This window comes from Alosa pseudoharengus, unplaced genomic scaffold (assembly GCF_046254945.1).
Source record: "Alosa pseudoharengus isolate Yale_2024_CS ecotype anadromous, Long Island Sound unplaced genomic scaffold, YU_APseudo_1.1 YU_APseudo_1.1_scf_13, whole genome shotgun sequence".
NCBI lineage: Eukaryota > Metazoa > Chordata > Actinopteri > Clupeiformes > Clupeidae > Alosa > Alosa pseudoharengus.
Window position 1 is genome coordinate 3,829,974 of NW_027468598.1, and position 18,013 is coordinate 3,847,986.

Genomic DNA, 18,013 nt, shown 5'->3' on the forward strand with positions numbered 1-18,013 from the left:
CTTTCCACAACGCAGGTCGACCATGAGGTCGACTCGGCGCCGAAGGCTAGCTGGCTGGATGAATTTTGCGGCTGTGAGTTAGCTAAACAGTACAACAATCTTTGGTTTGTTCTTGTCTGGTAAGTGTTGCATATCAACGGAAAAGTTTTTTTGTCTATTGTTGTTTTTAAATACGTCTAAGAGGGCTTATTATGTTGATTATAGACTGTGACAATTTAGTATGGTGAATACTAATGAGCTAACAACAGAAATACGGACAGCGAATTACATGCTAACGTTAGCAGCTACATTAATGTTACCGTCAACGGTAGGCTAAGTTAGTCGTTGAAGTGAAGATTAGCACACAGCTCCCGTAACAGTCGATGCATGATTTACTCGGTTTTATTAGTTTTTGCTGTTTTCAAATATCTCAATCTTAATGTATGCCATCTCAACATGGAGTAACCATTGACTGTACATGGGGATTACTAACACTAGACAGTCAGTACAGTTATGATGTGATAAAGCAACGTAAGTTAACGTTAACGTAATGTGAAGCATTGACCTTATCAACCTGTCATGTCAATGTGCCAGCGTTGCAATTCTTAACGTTAACGACAAAGACATCTCCGTTAGAGCTACTTCTGTGATGGTAGGTCGGTAGCATAGACTGTAAAAAATAGAACGGTAGGTCGGTAGTTGTAGACCGCATAAGTAAATGATCGATAAATGAAACGCCTGCATTTAACACTACGCCAAGAACCAGTCACTTCCCAGCGATACCAGTGAACATTTGAGAAAGAAACACCTTAGTTTGTCATCTAACGTCCATGATCAGTCATACTGATAACGTTATTTTTCATGCTGACGCAAGTTAATAACATTCACACCGCATATTTAAATGTGTAGTTAACATTAGGTAGGTATCCTGGGCTATTGGCTCAATTGTTAGCCCGCTCGCCTCCCGATCCAAGGTGCTGTTGTTCACGGGTTCGAGTCCGGGCATGTTCAGGGCTGAATCGCGCAGGTTCAACACAACGCAGGTTACATACACATCACTTTTTTCTATTTTCTTTATTGATGTTACCCAAACTTCAACTTTCTGTATGCCCCTGAACTCACACAAATTGTAAATGGCAATGCCCCATTTAACCAGTGGTGTAGTCTAGTTAGCTGCACGGGCGGTCTTAACATAGAGGCATAGGTAGGCGGCTGCTTGGGGCCCCCTACCAGTAGTCTTTGTAGGGGGGCCCCCAACCAACCTAAAAAAAATAAAAATAAAAAAATAAAAACCCCTTATCATCATGAACGCTTCAAAATTGTAATAATATTCTTAAGAAATACTTAAAGGAATACGCCACCCCTAGGTGAAATTGGGTCTCTCCCCGCAGTCCCTAGAGTTGGATGAGTGAGCCAAAGCGTTTTATAGCCGACCCAGCCATTGTCCTAATCTAGAAACGGCCCGGTTAGCTTTAGCTTAGCGTAGTCGCTGTAATCCGGCGCTGCCAGCTAGCATGTCGTTGCAAAAGTGAATCAAATAACTCAAGATTTTTTATAATTATTTCTCGTAACCTGTACATTCACATCGAGTACAAATATCAATGCAAATTAACACGAAGGGATTTACTAGACCAATTTAGATTTGGAACTATTTTCGGGCATAGCACCGGCAAAGCACCGCTGCCAGGCGCAAAGACATCACGCAGCATCTGTAAACCCTCAACTTCCGGCAATACACCAGCATGACTAGCTGCTACCAAGTTCTCTGCTACTAGGCTGACACTGACAGGTGGGCTTTCTCTAAGAGTTCTAATGCCGATGAATATGGAAGATTACACGATAGACGAAGATGATGACTTCGACTACCAAGATCCAAGACCCTACCTTTTCGAACCTGAGTTCACTGAAGAGGAGTTGCGAGCTTTGGATCTGTGAAGAGAGGACGTTACGACTGGTCAAGGCGAGTCGGATGAGCGAACGAGAGCAAACACGAACAGGTGGTGTGAGTGTGGAGTGTGCCAACCCATGCCGACTGATAGGTAACGGTAAAAGGTAAAGTCGTCATATTGTCAATAGGGTGAAACGGCAGCCTAATGAAGTTATACAATAAAACTGGAAGCGACAATGTGAGTCAGACTAACGTTTCAGTTATAACGTTAGCAACGTACAACCTAAAGAAGGATAGAAATTATACTTACAGGCATGGATGATGAACACTGTTCTGCCTCTGTACTGAAAATGGATGGGACGGCCGTATCCTTCAGATGTAACAGCATTTTTCTCGTAGCATAGGCCTACTGCATTTTGTCTTTGTAGTCCTCCGGTTTGAAATGCTCCTCGCAAACACGATACTGATTGATTATATCCACTGGAGTTGTTGCAGGAATGCCGAGGGCAGCAAGCCAAAGATTTCTTCGTTCCACTGGGTTTGGAATTCTGTGAAACATTATGTTCGTGTCCTCTGCTTGTTACCGCAGCCCTTCACACAGCAAGTAGGCATTTTTCACCAGTAGATGTGAAACCAAAGTCCATCGGTGAAACTAACTTCAAAATACTAACACTGGTGTATTGCGTGAAGTTGAGGGTTTTCAGATGCTGCGTGATGTCTTTGCGCCTGGCAGCGGTGCTTTGCTGGTGCTATGCCTGAAAATAGTTCCAAATCTAAATTGGTCTAGTAAATCCCTTCGTGTTAATTTGCATTGATATTTGTACTCGATGTGAATGTACAGGTTACGAGAAATAATTATAAAAAATCTTGAGTTATTTGATTCACTTTTGCAACGACATGCTAGCTGGCAGCGCCGGATTACAGCGACTACGCTAAGCTAAAGCTAACCGGGCCGTTTCTAGATTAGGACAATGGCTGGGTCGGCTATAAAACGCTTTGGCTCACTCATCCAACTCTAGGGACTGCGGGGAGAGACCCAATTTCACCTAGGGGTGGCGTATTCCTTTAAAACATTGACGTAGTAGTTAAAATGTCCAATTAATGGTTATGTCCCTACACATAGGCCTACATCCCCTACTTCCACAATGAAATGGACTAGTCTGTACGGAGCCCCAGATATGTCATGGGAAAAAAAAATAATAAGTTGTGGCCACGAAATAGCAATTCGTTCCCACAAAATAATAAGTTGTGCCCACGAAATAGCAATTCGTTCCCACAAAGTACTAATTTGTGGCCACGAAATATTAATTAGTTCCCACGAAATAGGTAATTTGTGGCCACGAAATATTAATTCGTTCCCACGAAATAGTAATTTGTGGCAACGAAATAGGTAAGCCTATAGGCTGTGCACTGGACAGCTGAATGAGCAAATTAAGCGCAACTCCTCAAACAGGAACAGTCGCTGTTACACAATGGACAGGGATAGCATGGTAGAGTGCAGAGTCACAGACTAGAGCCAGGTCGCTGCACCGGCGTAGGTACGACTTGAACGTGTCTCTCTCGTTTGCGTTTTTTTATAAGGCGGCCGTGAACATTTCCATTAAAACATGCATCAGATAGCTGGAGGTGAATCTTCATCCCCCCCCCTCCTCACTCTCACTTTTTCCCCATCCTCGTCTCATCTCACGCCTTCTTCCCACACACCCATCACTGTTCCATTTCTTTGTTATTATTTGCATACGCCGCGCGCTGATGAAATCATATCTCGGGCACTTCTATCTTTTGTAAAACGTCGCGTCGCAGAGGTGCACTGACCCGAGGACCTGTGCCGAGATAGATGGACAGTCAGGAGCAACGCCAAGGCTGATGGAGAACCGGGACAAATTAAACACTTTTTAATGAAACATAATTTACAAAGACATTGTAAAACACTGAAAGTTAATATTTTGTCACTAGCAACCTACATCTGTCCTCTGTCAAATACAGTTGCATTTACAGCTCTGAACAAAACCGTTCAAGAGTTATTTAAGGAGAAGTCGAACGTGCCGAAGTCACAGAAGTCGATGTTTCATTCGTCCCTCCTGGCTGGGACAAATGAAACAGCATGGGGGACGAATGAAACATACAGCTTACACTATGTAAACTTCCCACAACTTCAATATTTTACAACATACCATGAATGGTACTTCAAGTACACTCTCAGAAAAAAAGGTACGCAGGGGTACAAGTATTAAACCTTCAGGTACCAAATTGTTCCTTTCAGTTTGTTGTACCTTGAAAGATACAGGACTGAACCTCTGTGATACAATGTTGTACCTTTCAAAGTACAAGATTTGTGAAAGTACATGTTTGTACCATATGATTTTGTACCCATGAACTAGAGCTATTAGTCATGCGTCAGCCAATCAGATCGCCAGTCCTGCTAGAACTCTCGACCTCGCCAAAAATAAAAACATGGAGGATGATTCTGAGAAATGGTAGAGGATTATACATTTATTTAAAAAGTTGGGCTAGATTATGATTTTGTTTTGAAAATGAGATGAGAAATATGGATTGAATAGTCTAAAAATCCTGTTTTTACAACAAACAAATTTGTCAGGAGTGAGGTTGACGATGTGTGTACTGTACCAGCTAATAAGTTAGCAAGCTATCGTCAGCGGTCATCAGTCAACGCAACGGACAGTGCTGCGTACTGCAGGCGCCGTAGCGTCGGCACGGGCGTCAGTGTTTGGAGTGTTCCATAAAGATTTTAACGGTCGGTGCCGTGGGTCGGGCTGAGCTGAGGCAGGGAATCTGAATGATGTCTCTTGCTGCGCTGACAACCGAAGACCTTCTGCAGCAACTTTCTAAAGGTGGATTGGACGTAACCGTAAATGAGAGAAAAAAATTCATAGGTGACTAAAGTAGCTTTTTTAATAATTGTCAATAGCGTTAAACTTTTAACAGGACTTCGTGTGGTATAATATCTATCTAGCTAACGTTACTAGATGGAACCTAGAAGCTAGGACGAGCTGCTAAGGTCTCTTAGCTCCCTGTCAATCTGATTTATGCATGCATTAAGTAACATTACTTAGTGCTTTGGTGACATTTTAGCGGATTTGGGATCATGTCAAGTGTTAATTTAAGCCAATGTTAGAGCTAGCTAGTTGGCTAGGTAATCAGTCGTGGTCAATGGTAGAAAAGTTATAGCTAACTTGGGAAGCTATAGCGCTACATTGGCTACCAGGCTGGTTAGCTAGCTGACGCCACATGCTTTTGGTAGAATTAACGTCAACTTCCCAGGCTTTATGTAACGTTAGTTTCCTGTTTTGGCTCTGAGAAAGATGTTGAAATAACTGCTATACAATACAAACGGTAACACAATGGCAATATAGCTGCTAATATTGTTTAGTTAAACATCAGTCATACATTGAGAACTTATGATTGCATTTGTATAACTTAGTGTTGGTAGCATCAAGGCCGTTTCAGTTCATCAGTTAGCCAGCCACGTGGTTGGTGAAGGCTAGCGCTGACCTTGCTGACTTGATGGTTTAAGTTCAATGGTGAATTAATGGTAATTTTTCACAGGTTAGTTTAGGTTCTGTTCGTGCAAGGGATGTGAGTTTGTAGTGTCTAACTAGTTATATTAAATGCTGTTTTGTTTTTGAAATTGTTTTGTTTTTTCTTTTTCAGAATATGAAGTGGATGGGGAAACTGTTAATGGTGGCCTGACGAACCTTATGATTTCCCAGCTCTTTGAGGGGTTCTTCAAAAAGCAAGTAGCAGTAAAGTTCATCAACCTGATCTCTCAGCCGAAAACAGAAATTTGCGATGTTGCAGCTCCTGCTTCAATGTCTGAATCAAGGTGGGTTTTTAACTTTTTTATCTTTGGATTCTTTGCAACAGACTGGATTTCAATAAACATATTAACTGTAGAGAGCAATAATTGTGTCTAACTATGGTGTGGTGTATTTACAAGCCTTGCACATGCAAAATGGTGCCCTTTTTTGCTGTAAACACCCTTTTTTTGGTTTTGTTTGAATGCAGGTATTTGGATGTATGCAGTATGATCTAATAACTTTGTGCAATTGTAAACATTTTAAATGAATTTGTTAGGTATCCTTCCGGTGAAGATTATGTGAAGGCTGCCAAGGCACTTGTTGCCAAATACCCTTTCTTGAAGGACGTGGAGGGGAATGGATATGTAAGTGTTTGACATTGAAGTGCTTTAGGAATGCTTTCAATATATTCTGATGTTTTCTGTTACTATTCAATAGTCTGTTGTCACTGTGCTACTAATGAAATGATATGTTTATGTTTACGGTATATATATATATATATATATATATATATATATATATATATATATATATACTTGCAACAAAATATCATCTTGTCATGCAATGTAAAGTAACCCTTGACAATCATTGTTTTGCATAGCATACGTTGCACATGTCATTAAAAAGGAAGTTCAAAACTGAACGATCACCTCTTGGTGAAGAACAGGTCAAACAGTTCAAAGCGAAATTTGGTCATCGCAAGGGCAAGTCCAAACAGACACCAAGCCAGATAACATGTGAAAGAAGATGCGAAATGGTAGGCCTCCTGTGGTACAACAGTATTTGCAGCAGTGGTAGGACTCTAGGTTATAGAGCATCCCAGTAATGTGTGTGTTTGTGTGTTTGTGAACTTGTACACAATAGGATCGATCATGAGTCTGAAGGTCCTGTTGGCGAAGATGCAGTCTCAAATGATGCCCATGTAAAAGTCTCAACCAGATAGTGCCATTGTGGAGGAAAAAATGAGGCGCACATTTCTCTGGAGAAGATGCGAGTTGCTACAGGGTGGAATGTCAGCTGTTAAAGCCGCCAACAAGTATCCCTTCCTGAAAACACCTTTTGGGGTATGTTTGAAATAGTTTGGTCCTTCATACACTGTGCCCTATAACAACTCTTTTGTAGTTCACTTTAGAAGTGTTAAATATCTGAAAAGGAAAAGACCAAAAAGAGTAAATAACATATAAGGAATGCATTAATAGTAATATTTGAAAAAGATCGAAAATTGAATCGAATCGTGACTTTAAAATCGAAAATTACATCGAATCGAGGATTTGGAGAATCGTGACACCCCTAAAAGTAACCTCTTGTCATATTGTGTGATATGTTTGCCATTGTTAATCCATTGTATTTATACCTCTTCTCGTTTGTAAAACCTAGAATTCTGAGCTGCCTTGGTGCTCTTACCAACCATCTTCAGAGAAAAACTTGAGCACTACATTTCACTGAATGATGTAAGTTTTACCATTCATCTTCATTTCCGAACTTTCAGTTGTACAAAGTTAATATGAAATTCCAAAAGGAGAACATTTTCTTTACTCATTTTAGTTGTGTTGTGTTTTGTCTGTTTAGGGAGATCCAGCTACACCTTATCCGACTGCAGATGCCTGGCACATCAAACTGGAGACAGGTTTTCAGCGAGCGGCGACTCCCTGCAACTATCAAGGTGGATGGAACGGAAGTCTGCACTCTCCACTCTCTCGCTCTCTCCACACACTCTCTCTCTCCACACACTCTCTCTCCACTCTCGCTCTCCACACTCTCTCGCTCTCCACACTCTCTCTCTCTATACACTCTCTCTATACTCTCTCTCTCTCCACTCTCTCTATACTCTCTCTCTCTCCACTCTCTTTATACACTCTCTCTCTCTCCACTCTCTCCACACTCTCTCTCTCTCCACTCTCTCTATACACACTCTCTCTCTCTCCACTCTCTCTATACACTCTCTCTCTCTCTCCACTCTCTCTCCACACTCTCCTCTCTCTCTCTCTCTCTACACTCTCTTTCCTCTCTCTGTACACACACTCTCTCTCTCTTTCTTTCTTTCTCTCTCTCTCTCCCCACACACACACACCAGCCCTACTGTATCAAACAAAATTAAACTTGTTGTAAGTAAACTTGCAAAATGTATGTCTTAATGTCGTAAGTGGCCAGAATGCATCTGATTTAAAAAAAAAAAAAAAGCTCTCTGTCTGTACCCTGTGATGAAATCAGATTTACTGTTTTGTATTTTTATACAATAAATCTGTTTTTTTAAAGAAAGTGTTGTTTTTATTATTTATTTACAGTATGTCCAGTAAGGGAACATATAAGTACCTTTAAAGGTACAAATCCACTTGTCTAAGGGAACTTATAGGTACCTTTAAAGGTACAAATGGACTTGTCTCTGTGGTGGTACCTTAATGGTACAAATACTGTACCCTCAATGATGATACAAACCTGTACCATAGAGAAAAGGTACAAAATAGTTCCTGAAGGTACAGATGGGACCATTGAAGGTACAAAACATGAGGGTACAAATATGTGCCCCTTTTGTAAGGTACTGCTCTGTACCCTCTAAAGGTACTGCCACAGAGACAAGCGTTTGTACCTTTTAAGGTACTGAGCGGTACCATTTTTTCCGAGAGTGTATGTGTTATTTCAGATAGATTGCTGCTGGGCTATATGTCTTGGTTCATGTCTGTTAACAACTCATTGCCGTCATGGTGATGCGCGTATTTCGCGGTTATGGAAATAGCATGCACTATGCCATTAATATAGCTAGAATAATGCATGTTTCAAATTATATAATGTTTCTATAGTACAAAATGTTATTTCACTCTGTTTTTATGTGGTTAAAGCCACCACACATCCAAATAAGTGCCCTTCATGACCCACAGGCCGTCAGTCTCCATAGGTTAACATGGCAAAACTCGACCCCCTACCTGATAGCCCCAAATATATTTGCATCTTTCTAAAACTGCTTTTCCATGTCTCACCTGCATAAAATATAGTATAAACACAGATACGTGTGCATTGACTTAGAATAAGGTTTACTGCCTGGTCGGGACAAATGAAATAGGTGTTTCAATCGTCCCCCCATAGACATTTAGCATTATAGGCTGTTTTGCATCCATTACAAACAAACATGCAATGTGAACGTCTGGGATTGGGGAGAGCACTAAATGCTCTACTGAATAAGCATGAAGTCAAACCTTTAAATGAAAACACTCTTTAATAATCAAAAAAAATAAACCGCTAATGAAGTAAACTTGTGACCATCAGAAATAGTTTATCGCCTGTAACTCTGTGATAACAGGACGTAACAAGATGGCATTTGGCTGAGCAACGGAGGTTAATATGCTCTATGTTTTGTCCAAATGATGTCTGTCTATCATCGTTGCACTCGGAGAAAACCGGAATGTTTCATTCGTCCCCCGTTTCAATCGTCCCGGTTGTACCCTACTGCAAACCAGAGAATTGAGAGCTGGTGGGGAGTGATGAGAAAAGACACGAGGCTTCTACTGGCGCTCGATTTGCTCACCCAGCAGTGCACGTTAGACTATACATATTTCGTGGCCACATATTACTAATTTGTGGGTACGAATTAATATTTCGTGGCCACAAATTACCTATTTCGTGGGAACGAATTAATATTTCGTGGCCACAAATGAGTACTTTGTGGGAACGAATTGCTATTTTTGCTTATTTATTTTTTTTTCCCCATGACATATCCGGGGCTCCGTAAGTCTGTAACGTGCGAAAGATAAACACAAAGGACGACTGGGAAAGTGTTGACAATTTAGCGACTCTGTCGCTAGATTAAGTTTTGGCCATCCCTAGCGAGAAAAATGGCATCTAGCGACTAGCGACAAATTTGCTTATTTCTTCCAACGATGGCAAACTCTGTTTCGTTGTTGAAACGTCAGAAAATCTCCCCTCTCATGCCTGTTTCGTTAGTGAATTAGGCCTACATCGCGAATTCGCCAAAAGCGTTAGCTACCCCACGATAATAAAAGTTACGACTGGCTTATGTGGTATCAGCCCATGTTATTACACGGAAGTAGATGTTCTATATAAATCTTAACAGCTCAGAAAACTTCACTGGAAGGTTCAGCAAAAACGAGACGAGAGCAATGACATGATGACAGGGAAACAGGGACACGCTTGCCAGCATCGTTCAACAAGCACATTGAACAAAGGAAAGTAGGCTACAACTTCATTCACAAAGTAGATAGTTCAAAATCGAGCATACAAGTAAAAAAAAGTAGAAACTTAAGCCTTGTTTAGGCTATGTAGCATGTTGTCAATGCAGGACAGACTGTTGGCTGGAGTAGCCTAAAAAAAAACAATTCTGTCCGCCTGTCCGAGTGACATTTAAGTCTATATAGCCTAAACATATATCCCAAATATAGCCATTGCCTACAATTGTGTAGGCTACCCTATGGTGAAATTATAATCAGATGTCATGCAGTGCAAAGCAGATGCAGCAGCTGGGAATAGGTTGGAAATGACTGCATTTTTTTTACAGAAATGTAAAGTGTAGACCTACCAATTAATATATAAGTATTAAAACAAAAAAATGATTTCTAGAAGTTGCCTATGAGTAGGAGAAAAGCAAACAGGCGTAAAGGGGAATTAAAGGGCCATCACAAGGGTTTTTTAGGTGGTGGTGGGGGGGTCGAGTTCTCTGTTGTGCTTTTGTGACTATTAGTTTGTGTAGTGCTACACTTTGTGTGTTCTCTGCTTTCCATCTTCATTTTGGAGTAAAGAAGTGTATGCAGGGTTTAAAGGTCTCATCTCATCGTTTTTTCATTAATTTTGCAGTGGTCTGTAGTATTGATGAATGCCCTGTGAGCCGGTTTTGGTGAAAAAAATGCTGTCCTGCGTCTGTTTCATGTTGTTCTAGTTTGGTGGGGAAGGTGGGCGGGGAGGAACGATTGGATTTTGCCTCTAGTCATGAATATTAATGACATGCTAATGAATTCACCTCTGATTGGCTAACAGTACTGTGACGCTTCCTTCAGTGCGTCCTCATCCGATTCTGCCTGTGCTATGCTCCATATTCAACTTTACAGTGCTAAAACCTGGCTAAAACTCGAGTCAAAACTGTTGCACAAAATGTCTTCGGAGATACAACTTCATGTGTTTGATCCTAGTATTCGAGTAGGAAGAAGAACCGCTTCCTGATCGTTTGTCGGTGAACGTTGGTTTAATAGAATGGTAACTTGCCTGTCAGCTTAAAATTTCTCCTTAAAGAGGTAACGTTAGCAGCTAAACGTTTGTGACAATCGTCATCTTGCTTTCAAGTAATAAACAGTTGGAAACGTTTTAAAATAAAGACCTATTTCTTTACACAGTCAAAAGTCTTTGCAATTTTCCTAGTAGATATTTTACTTCACAACACAGGTAAGCACCCTAAATGCAGTTCAGCCACTGACCTAGCCTGCTAATGCTATCGGAATAGATAGTTATGGTTTGAATTCCATGATACTATCATTGAAAGACCACTTGGTCATAGCCCAATATATATATAGATCTAAATGCAAACACACCTACCTAGCTATATTTTGCTGGAATTGTACCAGAATGCCTACAGAAGCAGAGAATGTGTGCTGCATGACTTCTCCGGTAATGAGAACTATGGCTTTGATAGCCTGACATTGGCAGAGGTTAGCCTACTCAAGTTGTTTTCTGTCACGTATGACAGAAAAAGTAGCCTACTATAGGAATCTTATAGTATTTTGGGACTAAATATTACAGTAATCTTATAGGAATACTATAGTATTTGGACATACTATAGGTACTATAAGACTACTATAGAAAAACTATAGCGGTTACAGAATATTATAGTTATTAGTAGTACTTCTACAGTATGTCCCAATTATTCCTATAAGATTACTTTAATATTTTGTCCCAAATACTATAAGATTCCTATACTACTTTTTCGTAAGGGGATTGCTCATGTGGTTAGAAAAATGGGCAACACCCGTACCCCTGTTGTCTGTATGACCCTGTACCCAGGATTAGAACCAGTCTGCCTTAGCATAATGTACTCCCTTCAAAATGCACTAAACATTCGACTATGACGACTATGGCCCTCTGTGAGACAGAAGATATGAAAGGTAAGATAAACCTTTAGCTTAAAAGGGACAAAAACTGATGAAACTCCTAAAACAAATATACAAAACAGGTCAATTTTCAATAAATAACTTTATTATATTTACATACAGCAGTGGTACTCAAAAGTGTGGTCCGCAAGCTCTCAAGTGTTCCACAAGTAGATGTGGTAAAATATAATAGATGAGTTGTTTGCAATATTGAACCAACTTGTATTTAAATCCAAACAGTTCTGCAACACTGATGTTTAAATCATATGAATCCTCTGACACCATAAGCAAGGTGCAAAGACAATAATCAAGGTGGTTCAGTGAGAAGGCCTATTGTGTAATATACTGTTGAAGTAGGTCTACTGGTTTTTTTTTTTTTTGCTAGGTGGTCCGTGAAACACTGACAAATAGTAATATTGCAGTCTATTAAAATAATGCAAACACAAAACAAGAACATCCAAACTATGCACAGAATTAACAATGTCCTCTTTTTGCCAGACGATGCAGACATCTGGCCTACAGATCCTTTGTAAAATGGTGCTGGGATTATTTAGGCAAAAAGGTCTGTTGTTGTTTCGGCTTGTATTGTCCTGGGGATCCGAAGGGACAACACACAAAACACATTCGTTGGCTGTGATGATTCTATTACATTGCTCTTTGATTGCGCTGGGCCATAGGTGTTATTGTGGAGATGTCGCTTTCATCCTCCTCCTCCTCTTGATCAACCCGAGGTCTTGTAGCTGGCCTTGGATGAACAGGCTTGATGGCAGTAGAGGTAGCAGGCCCCCATGCCCATGGTGTATCCGAAGTGCTTGTATCAATACTCATACTTTTCATGAAGTATTCTGTTTGGGTACCTAAAGTAAATAAATGTGTATTACTGTCAAGTTACAAGATACTAATAGTACACAGGACACTCACTATCTCACACAAAACTGTACTGGCACAATGGAAACAAAAATATTTTAGTGACTGGTAAGGTGTATGATGTACTAAGTAGCACACCCACAAGAAGACATTCGGTAATATCAATTCTATCTGTTATGCAATTCATGGGTTTCATCAGGTCCATTTACACAGGTGTATTAATCAAGCACCATGCAGTCTGCATTCATAATCGAGGTGCTTGATTTTATACACCTGTGGAAAATGACCTGAAGAAACCCATGAATTGACTTTCCCAAACATTGACGAGCACATAAGAACCTGTATTAGCCTACTAGAAAAAGACTTCTAGAAACTAACTAGCACAACAATAAAAGTTAGATCACAAACCTTTGCTTAACGTGATGACCTAATGTAGGCTAGAAAGCTGTGTAGCCTGACATGAGGATGTGCTCTGGAAGACATACAAAACACTAAGTAAACAGCAACAAAACATCATTGTAGGCCTACAAAGGTCAATGTAATAATGGCAAGAATACATAAATTAGACTGAAGTGTAAATACCCGAGCTCTATAGTGATAGCAACCTAATAGTGCACGGGTATTGTGTTTTTGATTTTCCCTGTTTAGACTAGAACAATACCCGTACTTAATTGAGCATAATATATTGTTGCTAATATTATTATTTGTGGTTTAACGCTTAGGTTAGAAGATTATAGGTTCAACAAGCTAAATCTCGAGTAGTGTGGTCAGTTTCTTATGAGTGTAGCTACACCAGGCACGTAACTGAAGCATTCCATTCGCGTTATGTAGCCTACTGCAACAATTAGCTTCCAATAGGCCTAATCAATGGAAGTAGCTACACCTGGCGTGTTAGTGGCCTGTAGGCTATGTTCGGGAAAATAGACCATTCCTCTAATGGATTTTACCAGAGCCCTTCCTATTAGACATTCTCTGATTTTACACGTCGCGAACAGAACACTTCAGTTACGTGCCTGGTGTAGCTTCCTGTAATATAGGCTAGCCTAAGCCTAGCTTGTAGCCTACCCTTTTCATGCATGCTAACGTGAAGAATATGAACATGCTATTTTGTAACAGACGTTAGGTGGAAAAGTTTGTTTGTACTTACAGCCTGTGAGCCTGGTGGTCGATCGTCATGACGGTACAGAACCAGGTTTTCAGAACATCGATGCAAAACCACTTTCTAACTGTAGGCAGTGAGTGTGGTCGAAATGATTGGAACACAGAACTAATGTTGCACTACTTCGGTGGTGGTGTTCCAACGATAAATCCGAACCATTTCTTCCTCAACTCTTGTTTCTAAGGCAAGACATGCAACATTGATGTGTTATTGCCACAAATAACACAGGCACGATTTTTTTCGCCATGTTAGCAACTTGCTGTTAGCTCCTACTAGCTGCAGAGAGACAATCCCCTAGCCGCAAAATCTTCCAGTCTTCCTGTAGGCGGTCACAAGCCAAGGTGGGCGAGGCCATGAATAATCAGTTTCCCTTCGGCGTCATTGGGAAGGGCTCGTTCTGATTCGCTTGTTTTTCTGTGTATTTTCTTTCATTGGTTAATGCGGGCAATGGGGGTAGAAGATCATTTTCACGTGCAGCATGCATATGCAACTTGGAGTGAGCTATAGTATTTCGAAAGTAACAAGTATTAAACGGTTTCTCAGTGAATGAGACCTTTAAAGGGGTAGGGTTTTTTCTCCTCTCAAACCGTTACTTTCCCGTAGATTAGCTTTACCTGCCTATCCACCATTCAGCCGGTAGTTTACATTTTTTTCATTCTCTTTTAAAGATCGGATTGGGGGGCCCCATACATACCTTCGCCTTGGGCCCCCAATTTGCTAAATCCGCCACTGGTTAGCTGTAGTGGTGGGTATACTGTGAGCAACCCCAAATGTTATTAAATACGTATCCTTGGCTATTTTAAATGGGTACACTGAGATGATGATGCTTTTTAAATGGGTTTACTGTGCAGTCCTGTGTATCACGTAGACTATACCACTGCATTTACCGGTAACTGCTTTGGTATTTAAAAGTCAGAGGCCATTGCTTAGTATTTAACAGTAATATCAGAATAATTATTGTTTGATACTAAATCAATATTGAATGTTCTTTTGTTTGATATATCATTCAGAATGCTGCAACACGACTGGTCCTCAATCAGCCAAAGAGGACACATTGTAACTCCTCCTAGTTACTCTCCATTGGCTCCCTACAGTAGCCAGAATTAACTTTAAATCTCTCACTTTGGCCTATAGGACACTGACTGGATCTGCTCCTTGTTATTTTAATTCAATGATCAAGATGTACATTCCCAACCGCCCACTGCGGTCTTCTGATGAGCGTCTGTTGTGTCGACCAGTTTTAAACGCTAGGTCAAATTCAAGACTCTTTTCCTCAGTGGTTCAATGTTGGTGGAATGATTTGCCCAGTGCTCTTCGTTCTTATGATAGTTTTTGGTCTTTTAAGCACTTATGCGTTATGGTTTGTATGCAGTAGTACTGTTTTATTTTCATTAGGCTGTTGATTCATTTGACATTGTGCATTATTGATATTCTCCTTGATGTGGTCTTACCATGTTATTGTATTATTGATTGAATGGGCATTATTACAGTGCATGAAAATGCACTGTATTCTTCCTAGGCTTCTTATTACAGTGCATGAAAATGCACTGTACTGTTATTCCAAGGCTTTTTAGAGTGCGTTATCCGAATTCTTCTTATTATAGTGCATGAAAATGCACTATACTGTTCTTCCTAGGCTTCTTTTTACAGTGCATGAAAATGCACTGTACTGTTCTTCCTAGGCTTCTTATTCTTATTCTTCCTTCTAACGCACTTAATGCAGCTTCAACCGTTTAACGTAGAAACTTCATTCAAACTATGTTACGTAGGTCTTACTTAGGACATAGGTGCTTTGTATTTTTCAGCTTTGTAACTTTTATACTTTTTAAACTATTAATTAAAAACTGTTCAAAATGTCCCCATAGACTTAACATGGGCTGATGACATCACAATAGAGCCGTTGAGCAATTAGAATCCTATGGCAGGTGTTCGGGCCACCTGGATCTCAACTGCCATTCTCAGGCTTTAAGCATACAAACTGGCCCTATTAAGACTACACATCCTGTTCAACTGCTTCCTCTGCCAAAAACTGTCCTCACTACAATATTTCACTGCTAAACAATTTAAGCCTTTAAACTACTGAACTGTAGCTAGTTAGCTAAGTTAGCTAAGTAACATGGTTAGCATAGTTAGCATGCTAGCATGTAAGCATGCTAGTTAGCATTTTTAGCAAAACTGCTAAAAATGGTTAGCTAAGTAACATGGTTAGCATAGTTAGCATGCTAGCATGTTAGTTAGCATTTTTAGCAAAACTGCTAAAAATGATTAGCTAAGTTAGCTAAGTCACATGGTTAGCATAGTTAGCATGCTAACATGTTAGCATGCTAGTTAGCATTTTTAGCAAAACTACTAAAAATGATTAGCTAAGTTAGCTAAGTCACATGGTTAGCATAGTTAGCATGCTAGTTAGCATTTTTTAAAACTGCTAAAAATAATTAGCTAAGTCACATGGTTAGCATAGTTAGCATGCTAACATGTTAACATGCTAGTTAGCATAGTTAGCATAACTGTTAAAAATGATTAGCTAGGTTAGCTAAGTCATATGGTTAGCATAGTTAACATTTTAACATTGTTAGCATGTTAGTTAGCATAGTTACCTGGTTAACATTATTATCTTTGTTAACATAGTTAGCATAACTACTAGCAAACATTGGAGCCATTCCAACTGTTAGTTATCGTCAACTATCTGCCTAAATAATTTAACCATTTCAATTATCAACCTATTTAACTGTTCAGTCATTCCAACTATAGTAAACCCTATCTACCAAGCAAATAATTTAACCATATGAACTCATCATATTTTTGCATTTTCATGCACTGTATTTCCTTCAGGAAATGCTTTTCTAGTTCTTATTTTTCTTCTTCTAACGCAGTTAATGCAGCTTCAACCATTTAACGTAGAAACTTCATTCAAACTTTGTTACGTAGGTCTTACTTATGACATCCGGGCTTTGTATTTTTCATCTTTCTAACTTTTATACTTTTTAAACTATTAATTATTAACTTTTAAAAAATCCCCATTGACTTAACATTGGGCCTTTATGACATCATAGCAATTCGAATCTTCTGCCAGGTGTTGCGGCCACCTGCATCAACTGTCAGTTTCTCAGGCTTTAAGCATAGTCTCATTCTATTAAGACTACACATCATGTTCAACTGTTTCCTCTGTCCACAACTGTTTCAAAATAAAAGTCCTCGCTACAATAATTCCCTATTAAATAATTTAACCATTTAAACTATCCACCTATTTAACTGTTCAGTCATTCCAACTATATTAAACCTCATCTAGGCTACCTATTTCAGTCAATCCAACTATATTAAACCTCATCTGCCTAGCAAATAATTTAACCTTTTAAACTGTCCACCTATTTAACTGTTCAGTCATTCCAACTATATTAAACCTCATCTACCTAGTTCAGTCATTCCAACTATATTAAACCTCTTCTACCTAGCAAATCATTTAACCTTTTACACTATCCACCTATTTAACTGTTCAGTCATTCCAATTATATTAAACCTCATCTACCTAGTTCAGTCATTCCAACTATATTAAACCTCATCTACCTAGCAAATAATTTAACCTTTTACACTATCCACCTATTTAACTGTCCAGTCATTCCAACTATATTAAACCTCATCTAGGCTACCTAGTTCAGTCATTCCAACTATATTAAACCTTATATACCTAGTTCAGTCATTCCAACTATATTAAACCTCATCTACCTAGCAAATAATTTAACCTTTTACACTATCCACCTATTTAACTGTTCAGTCATTCCAACTATATTAAACCTCATCTACCTAGTTCAGTCATTCCAACTATATTAAACCTCTTCTACCTAGCAAATCATTTAACCTTTTACACTATCCACCTATTTAACTGTTCAGTCATTCCAATTATATTAAACCTCATCTACCTAGTTCAGTCATTCCAACTATATTAAACCTCATCTACCTAGCAAATAATTTAACCTTTTACACTATCCACCTATTTAACTGTCCAGTCATTCCAACTATATTAAACCTCATCTAGGCTACCTAGTTCAGTCATTCCAACTATATTAAACCTTATCTACCTAGTTCAGTCATTCCAACTATATTAAACCTCATCTACCTAGCAAATAATTTAACCTTTTACACTATCCACCTATTTAACTGTCCAGTCATTCCAACTATATTAAACCTCATCTAGGCTACCTAGTTCAGTCATTCCAAC

The 18,013-nt window shown here is 39.4% G+C and overlaps 3 long non-coding RNA genes across 4 annotated transcripts; 2 read left to right on the top strand and 1 right to left on the bottom strand.

Annotated features, from left to right (window-relative positions):
* The first annotated feature begins 39 nt into the window (after positions 1-39).
* On the top strand, positions 40-6,472 carry LOC143121041 (uncharacterized). Of its 2 annotated transcripts, none has more exons than XR_012986380.1 (4): positions 40-119; positions 5,540-5,711; positions 5,963-6,050; positions 6,287-6,472. It is a non-coding gene; the product is annotated as an uncharacterized LOC143121041 (long non-coding RNA). The 2 variants fall into 2 exon arrangements; XR_012986381.1 differs by lacking the exon at positions 40-119 and adding an exon at positions 4,546-4,761.
* An 84-nt stretch (positions 6,473-6,556) lies between these two features.
* Positions 6,557-7,589, top strand: LOC143121042 (uncharacterized). Its single transcript, XR_012986382.1, has 3 exons — positions 6,557-6,749; positions 7,063-7,136; positions 7,255-7,589. It is a non-coding gene; the product is annotated as an uncharacterized LOC143121042 (long non-coding RNA).
* Positions 7,590-11,855: 4,266 nt separating this feature from the next.
* On the bottom strand, positions 11,856-15,859 carry LOC143121476 (uncharacterized). Its single transcript, XR_012986495.1, has 3 exons — positions 13,786-15,859; positions 13,047-13,110; positions 11,856-12,628 (listed from the first exon to the last, which is right to left on the bottom strand). It is a non-coding gene; the product is annotated as an uncharacterized LOC143121476 (long non-coding RNA).
* Positions 15,860-18,013: the final 2,154 nt, after the last annotated feature.